The sequence below is a fragment of the Chrysochloris asiatica genome, unplaced genomic scaffold (assembly GCF_000296735.1).
Source record: "Chrysochloris asiatica unplaced genomic scaffold, ChrAsi1.0 scaffold00046, whole genome shotgun sequence".
NCBI classification, from domain to species: domain Eukaryota; kingdom Metazoa; phylum Chordata; class Mammalia; order Afrosoricida; family Chrysochloridae; genus Chrysochloris; species Chrysochloris asiatica.
In genome coordinates this window covers 9,434,052-9,442,773 of record NW_006408564.1, presented here as the reverse complement: position 1 = coordinate 9,442,773, position 8,722 = coordinate 9,434,052, and the positions used below count along the sequence as shown (strand labels likewise).

General features: G+C 41.8%; 2 pseudogenes; one reads left to right on the top strand and one right to left on the bottom strand.

Annotated features, from left to right (window-relative positions):
• The first annotated feature begins 3,187 nt into the window (after positions 1–3,187).
• LOC102834808 lies at positions 3,188–5,129 on the top strand (annotated as a pseudogene).
• On the bottom strand, positions 3,512–3,879 carry LOC102834424 (annotated as a pseudogene).
• Positions 5,130–8,722: the final 3,593 nt, after the last annotated feature.

The following is an 8,722-nucleotide window of genomic DNA, read 5'->3' as shown; positions in this document are numbered from 1 at the left end:
AGTGATACCCATTACACTCAAGAGAATTTATCCCACAAAGCCAGTTGTCAAAGCAGAGATCCCATTCTGCTTGTTGGCCAGGTTGCCAATGTGTAAGGTTCATCTTCTGTATTCTCTCAGTATTGGTGTTTGCTTGTTTGATCACACAAGCAAAGGAATTCTTTGTAGGTGTGAAAGCAGTGACAGGGGAGACAAAGAGGACATGAAGCAACCAAACATACTTCTTTACTGAGCAAGTTTTAAAGGACAGTTAAACTCTTTACTCTGGTAGCGTAATGGTTACGAATCGGGCTGCGAACCTTAAGGTCAGCGGTTCGAAACTACCAGCTGCTCCGCGGGAGAAAGATGAGGCTTTCTACTCCCGTAAAGATTTACACCCTCGGAAACCCTGTACAGGGTCGCTATGGGTCGGACCCGACTCAACGGCACTTAACAACAACAACAAACTCTTTACTATGATAATGAAGGAAATGGAACAAAGAAACTGGGTGGTTCTTCCTGGAATTTGCCCAGTTGGGAAAGGTTATGATCCTGGTGTGGTGTTGTAGGATAAGCACTGGACCGCTATGTCAGTTTGAACAGCAAAATTGGTGGTTCACGCTCACCAGCGGCTCCACGGTTCCGACTCACAGCGACCTTGTACAGGTTTTCCAAGGAGCGACTAGTGAGTTTAAATGAAGATTCAAACTGACCTTGTAGTCTGGTGCTTATCCTACAGCCTCATGCCGGGACTCCATCGAAACCCTACACAGGATCACTATAGGCAGAATCGATTCAAGGGCACTTGACAACAACATAGTGACTGGATCCTATTAAGTCTTTTTGCAGGGTGGATTTCCATTATAAAGGCTTCCAGGATACTGATCATCACCCATATAGGACAGTGTCCCCTACTGAAAGGTTTGAGTCAGGGGTGGATATTCTGCTCATGCTTTAAATTCAAGTTGGTTCTAGCCTCCTGAGTTTCTGAAAGACAACTTTCAGGCAATTTTACATGGGAATAAGAGAAAAAAACCTTAACATGCCAGGGTTTGTTTGAGGTTGCTCAGGATATGGGTGAGACACAAGGTTCTACACATGGGGCTATTCTGCCTCCTAGCTTGTCAGGTCCTACAGCTACAGGCTGGTTCTTCTGCCAGGTGTTTTTAACCCTACGCATCCTGGTGTGGCACTGTGAGTTAATGCACTGGACTGCAAGGTTGGTTTAAAACGCAAGATTGGCAGTTCAAGTTCACCAAAAGCCAAACGGCCACCACTCATCTGTCAGTTGGTCTTACTGTGGTGGCTTGTGAGTTGCTGTGATTCTGAAAGCTATGCTACTGGTATTTTAAATACCAGCAGGATCATCCATGGTGGACAGCTTCCAGATGAGCTTCCAGACAAAGAAAGACTAGGAGGAAAGAGTGATGAACTACTTCCGAATATTTAGCCACTGAAAACCTTATGAATAGCAGAGAAACACATTCAGATATAGTGCCGGAAAATGAGCCCCTCAGGTTGGCAGACACTCAGAATGGGACTAGGGAAGAGCTGCCTCCTCAAAGAAGGGTTGACCGTGATGATGTGAATGGAGTAAAGCCCATGGGAGAAAAGCCCCCGGGACCTTCATTTGCTGATGGGGTACAACTTAAAATGAAGTGAAACAACTGTAAACATCCATTGCAAATCAGAAAATGGAATGTACAAAGTACGAATCTGGGAAAATCAGAAGTTGTCAAAAATGAAATGGAATGCATAAACATCGATATCTTAGGCATTGTTGTTGTTGTTATGTGCCATCGAGTCGGTTCCGACCCATAGCGACCCTGTATAGGGTTTCCGAGGGTGTAAATCTTTACGGGAGTAGAAAGCCTCATCTTTCTCCCGCGGTGCAGCTGGTAGTTTCGAACGGCTGACCTTAAGGTTCGCAGCCCGATTTGTAACCACTACGCTACCAGAACTCCTTATCTTAGGCATTAGTGAGATGAAATGGACTGGTACTGGCCATTTTGAATCTGACACTCACATGGTTTGCTATGCCAGGAATGACAAATTGAAGGGGAATGGTGTGGCAGTCATCGTCAAAAAGAACATATCCAGATCAGTCATGAGGTACAACGCTGTCTGTGATAGGAAAATATCCATGCACCTACTGGGAAGACCAGTTAATACTACTAGTACTCAAATTTATACACCTATCATTAAAGCCAGTAAGGATGAAATAGACAAATTCTACCAACTTCTTCAATCCAAAGTAGATCAAATATGCAATCAAGATGTATTGATCATTACTGGTGATTGGAATGCAAAGGTTAGGAGCAAAGAGGAAGGATCAGTAGTTGGAAAATATGGCCTTGGTGATAGAAATGATACTGCAGAACACATGATAAAATTCTGCAAAACCAATTATTTGTTCCTTTCAAATACCTTTAGACAGTATAAGAGATGATTATACACATGGATCTTGCCAAATGGAATAAATAGAAATCAAATTGACCACATCTGTGGAAAGACACGATGGAAAAGCTCCATATCATCAGTGAAAACAAGGCCAGGGACAGCTTATGGAACAAACCATCAATTGCTCATATGCAAATTCAAACTGAAACTGAAGAAAATGAAAACAAGTCCAGGAGAGCCAAAATATGTCCTTGAATATATCCCACCTGAATTTAGAGCTCATCTGAACAACATATTTGACACATTAAGCACTAAAGACCAAAGATCAGAAGAGTTGTGGGATGACATCAAGAACATTATACAGGAAGAAAGCAAAAAGTCATTGAGAAGACAAGAAAGAAAGCAAAGGTCAAAATGGATGTCAGAAAAGACACTGAAACTTGCTCTCCAGCATAGAGATGCAAAAGCAAATGGAAGACTTGAAGAGGTCCAAGAGCTGAACAGAAAATTTCAAAGATTAGCTCAAGAAGATAAAGCCAAATATTACAACAAAATGTGCAAATTTCTGGAATCAGAAAACCAAAAAAGAAGAACATGCTCAGCATTTCTCAAGCTAGGGGAACTGAAGAAAAAATTCAAGTCTCCACTTTCATTATTGAAAGATTCTCTGGGAACTGCGGTGCGCCAGGGGAACTTTCCAGAACGCTTCCTGAGAGGCGGAGGAATGGCGGCTGCCTGAACTGCGCACAGCGACACACTCCTTCCTGCTCCCCCACACCAGCCTCAGCCCGCTCAATGGCTGTAGAAAATGGTGAAAGAAACCACTTACTATGATGTTTTGGGGGTCAAACCCAGTGCCACCCAGGAGTTGAAAAAAGCTTACAGGAAACTGGCATTGAAGTACCATCTTAATAAGAATCCTAATGAAGGCGAGAAGTTTAAACAGATTTCTCAAGCTTATGAAGTGCTCTCTGATGCAAAGAAAAGAGAATTATATGGCAAAGGAGGAAAACAGGCCATCAAAGAGGGTGGAGCAGGTGGTGGTTTTGGTTCCCCTATGGACATCTTTTTTTTTTTTTTTTTTAAGAAATCGGCTCTTTCATAGCACACAGGGGAGGGGAGGGGGACACAATCAGTCAGTCCAGCGGTGGCCGCAGTATGGGGCCGTGCACACGTAGTAAAGGCGCATGGCATCCTCAGCCCGGGCACTGTGTGATTGGAAGAACACAGCCTCCTTGTGGCCACACTTCTGACACGGGTGGTCCTCGGTCCGCTGTAGTGTGGGGTCCTGGGACAAGTCTGCAATGATCTGGGTCAGTTCGTCCACTTCGTGCGTGATCTTGTTGACGTAGATGCAGCTGTTGTCGGCGTCTTGCTGGTAATCTCAGTTTCGGCACGCGTAGTGCAGAATGCGGTTCTCTTTGTCCTCTTTAGGATACAACATATTGTTATATTCCTGACAGAACCGAAACCCGGTTCATAGGTCCCATCCGGTTCCATAGCGACGCACTACTACGCTTGCTCTGCCGTGCTACGGGTCCCGGGAAGGTTCAGCTCAGGCCTGGTTCCTTCTCAAAAGAGGGGCGGAGCATCCCACACATACCACTAGTTGCTTTGTGCTTAGCTTTCCGCAGTCCTGTAGTTTGTTTAATTATTTACTTCGGTCTTATGGTCTACTAGAGTAACTTCTCTGTTTTTCGGCCGTGCAATAGCATAGATCTGATACAAGAGTTAACAATAGCCCGCAAAACACTGAGCGTAAATGGAGGGAGTCATTGCTTTCCGCTAGGCTGACAGGCAGTGCCCCCATGGACATCTTTGATATGTTTTTTGGAGGAGGTGGAAGGATGCAGAGAGAGAGGAGAGGGAAAAACGTTGTGCACCAACTCTCAGTAACATTAGAAGATTTATATAATGGTGCAACAAGAAAACTAGCACTACAAAAGAATGTGATTTGTGACAAATGTGAAGGCCGAGGTGGTAAGAAAGGAGCAGTAGAATGCTGTCCTAACTGCCGAGGGACTGGGATGCAAATACAAATTCATCAGATAGGACCTGGAATGGTCTAGCAAATTCAGTCTGTGTGCATGGAGTGCCAGGGCCATGGAGAACGCATCAGCCCTAAAGATAGATTTAAAAATTGCAATGGAAGGAAGATAGTTCGAGAGAAGAAGATTCTTGAAGTTCATATTGACAAAGGTATGAAAGATGGCCAGAAGATAACATTCCATGGTGAAGGAGACCAAGAGCCAGGACTGGAGCCAGGCGATATAATTATTGTTTTAGATCAGAAGGACCATGCTGTTTTTACTCGACGGGGCAAAGACCTCTTCATGTGTATGGACATACAGCTGGTTGAAGCATTGTGTGGCTTTCAAAAGCCGATATCCACTCTTGACAACCGAACCACAGTCATTACCTCTCATCCAGGTCAGATTGTCAAGCATGAAGATATCAAATGTGTGCTAAATGAAGGTATGCCAATTTATTGTAGACTGTATGAAAAGGGGCACCTAGTCATCGAATTTAAGGTAAACTTTCCAGAAAATGGTTTTCTGTCTCCTGATAAACTGTCTTTGCTGGAAAAACTCCTCCCTGAGAGAAAGGAAGTAGAAGAGACTGATGACATGCATCAGGTAGAACTGGTGGACTTTGATCCTTACCAGGAAAGACGGCGCCATTACAATGGAGAAGCATATGAGGATGATGACCAAAACCCCAGAGGTGGGGTTCAGTGCCAGACCTCTTAATTTGGGGTGGGCAGTGAATAACACTCACTGCTGGCATTTTATATGCAGTAATGAGTAAGTGAAGGACTGTAATCTTAATATGCTCACTACTTGCTTTTGTTTTTGTTTTAATACTCAACTATAGTAGTGTTTTCAAGTTAAATGAAGAATAAACTCAAATATAAAAGCTCTGACGTTGCCCAGTATGTATGATGACTTCAGTGTGCAAGATGAAGTTTAATATTTGTGAAGATTACTCTTGGTTTAAAAGAAAAATAAGTCCCCCCTAGTGTTTGTTTGGCTATGCCTTGTAATTGTTTGCAGCTGTGCACATGGACTATCTTAGACTGAAATGCTAGGTATATGTACTGACTTCAGTGTATGACCCTTCATTGTTAAGCTATGAAATTAAAACTGTATTTAACTGGCAACCAGAAAAAAAGAAAGAAAGAAAGATTCTCTGGGCAAATTATTGAATGATGCAGAAAGCATCAGAAGATGGAAGGAATACACAGAGTATCTATACCAAAAGGAAATGGTTAATGTCCAACCGTTTCAAGAGGTAGCATATGATCAAGAGCCAAAGATCCTGAAGGAGGAAGTCCAAGATGCATTGAAGGAATTGCCAAAGAACAAGGCACCAGGAATTGATGGGATAAAAATTGAAATCTTTCAAGAAAGTGAGGCAGCACAGAAAGCATTAGACAATATTCTGACCCTATTCAAAATGTGTTCATCTTCTGTTACTATATCTGACAATGCTCCGATGCTATTCATGAGGTTTTCACTGGTTAAACATTCAGAAGCAGTATCCCTCTTCTTCCTCCTAGTCTGTTAATCTGGAACCTCCACTGAAGCCTGTCGTGACCACGCTGGTATTTAAAATGGCATAGCTTCCAGAGTCACAGCAACACGCAAGCCCCCATAGTATGACAAACTTACAGAGGAATGGTGGGGTTTTCTCTTAGAATATATATCTTTGCAAATGTAAATCATTGTATTCATCTTCTTAATTCATCTTCTTAATCTGACAAAGTATCTGATAACACAATAGAAAAATAGCAATTATTTAACTGAGTTGAAGTTGTGACGCTTCTCTAACTAAATGCAGTTCTTGCTTTAGATTTAATTTGTAGCCATTGTTAAGTGGCGTTGAGTAGGTTCTGACTCAAAATGACCCTACCTTCAAGGCTGGTTTCCAAGACTTCAAATCTTTGTGGGAGCAGAAAGCCTCTTCTTTCCCCCATGGAGCAGCTGGTAGGTTCAAGCCATGGACCATGTGTTTTGAAGTCCAGTGCTTATCATAAGGAGCCATCATGCTGTTGGGTCTTTCCAAATTCTTTAGCCTGGAAAAATGGAGATGTGTGAGCCTCTCTCGCCGGTGAGAAACACAGTGTCCCTTCCCACCATGCTATTTGAGAACCCTAATTCATGTGTACCATGCTGTCCTTCTCATTTTATGGCTGATTTCACTCTCTATCACCCCATGGTGAAACAGCTAGTTTTCTTTGAGTATATAGAGTCTAACACTTTCACTGTTGTTCAAAAGTAACAGCTGGCAGAGCATTATGAGGGAAATATATTGTACCACATTACAGTAAGCAAATTAACACTCTAGTCTAAACACACTCCAAGTTTTCCCATCTCTAAACTGTTTCTACTGACCATCTTCTCTTTTCAGATCCCACTTTTAACGCTACCTCTTTGCACACTCCGATACCACCCCCTTTTCTTAATCCCTCAACTATTCTTGCTGTAATCAGCACCACCATCTTCCAAGAAACCCAGAATTCACCTTTATTTTTTCTTTTCTCTCTTAATTTAAACTCATCATGTCTACTACTCACATTTGATAATAAAGCACTTGAAATGAGGCTAGTCCAAATTTAGGTATGTTGTTAATCAGTGTAACACATAGCAGAATTTAACAAGCTAGTCCTGGTGTGGCGCTGTGGGATAAGCACTCGACCCAAGGTTGATTGAAACCGCAAGGTTGGCGTTTCAAACTCACCAGCTCCTTGGCAAAACCCCCAAACAAGGTCATTATGAGTCAGAACCACCTGGATGACACTTAATAACAACAACAACGGTATTTTAAAACAACTTTATAAAAAAGTAATACTTTTATATTGATTACACATTGAAATGATAACCTTTTAGACATATTGGGGTAAATAAAATATATCATTAAATTTAATCTTGCCTGCTTCTTTTTACATTTTTAATATGGCAATCCGAAAATTAATACGATGTGGTTTACATCATATTTGTATTGGTTTGTGCTAATATGGAGCATAACCTGAGTATTAGCTTCCTTCTTGTTGTTTTTGTTAAGGGCTGTTGAGTTAGTTCTGACTCTTAGGGACCCCTGTATAGGGTATCTAAGGAGTTGCTGGTGAGTTTGAACGGCTGACCTTGCAAGGTTTAAACCAACCTTGTGACTAAGTGCTTATTCTGTGGACCTGCACCATGACTTCTAGACCTGTCTTAGTAAATTATCACAAACTGAGTAGCTCAAAATTATAGTTTATTTTTCAGATTCTGGGGGCTATGACTCCAACATTAAAGCACTGGTAGGGGCATGCAGTCACTGAAGGATCTAGAGGAGTCTTTCTCCTAGATCCTGGTGTTTGCTAGAAATTCCTGGTGTTCCTTGACTTACAGACACCTCTTTCCAAACTCTGCCTACATTATTACATGACATCATCTGTGTCTCGGCCATTCTGTATCTCTTTGCCCACCCTAAGGAAATGAATTGGTGTGAGGGAACACTATCTATTTCAGTTTAGTTAGAGTCTCAATAGCACTAAGATAGTTCATTAAACAACAACAAAATATTATAACCCCAGAAATGAACTATATACAACCTCAAGAGGACAAAGAAGGCACTTCCAGTGTTTGCTTTAAATATCTATTATTTCCTTTTCCCAATACAGCATTTCAACTTCCTTCATGAAGCTGTGTGCATATTTACACTGAGTTTCACTGAGGCAACACTGTGTATGAAATACTGTGTTCTCTTGAGCAAGCACTCTAGGATTAGTTGCAGATGAGACAGTCATTTTCTGGAAAGAGAACTACATAGAGTTTACTTTTCAATTAAACATAATTGAAATGAGAACATAGTCTCTTCTGCCAGTTCTCCAAAATACCCTAATTTTCAAACAGTGGCTGAGTAGATTCTAATTTCCAGTTTCAGAAACTGTTGGAAATACTCAGCTGTGACTAATAAGGAGCTCTGGTAGCATAGTGGTTACAAATCGTGCTGCAAGCCACAAGGTCAGCAGTTCTAAACTACCAGCTGTTCTGCGGGAAAAAGATGAGGCTTTCTGCTCCCGTAAAGATTTACAGCCTCGAAAACCCTGTACAGGGTCTCTATGAGTTGGAACCAACTGCATAGCACATAACCACCACCACCACTGTGATTAATAAAACTATCCCTGTTTGGTCTCAGTGAGGTGTCTTTGGATTCTACACTCATGTTAGTGCTGAGCTGGGCTGATTTATTCCAACAGTGCAAAAGGCTCAGTACCTTGAGCCCACCGTACTTTAAATACCCATGAAGAAATTTTAATTTAATTTCTTTTAAAAGAAAAAAGTAATAATAATGATAG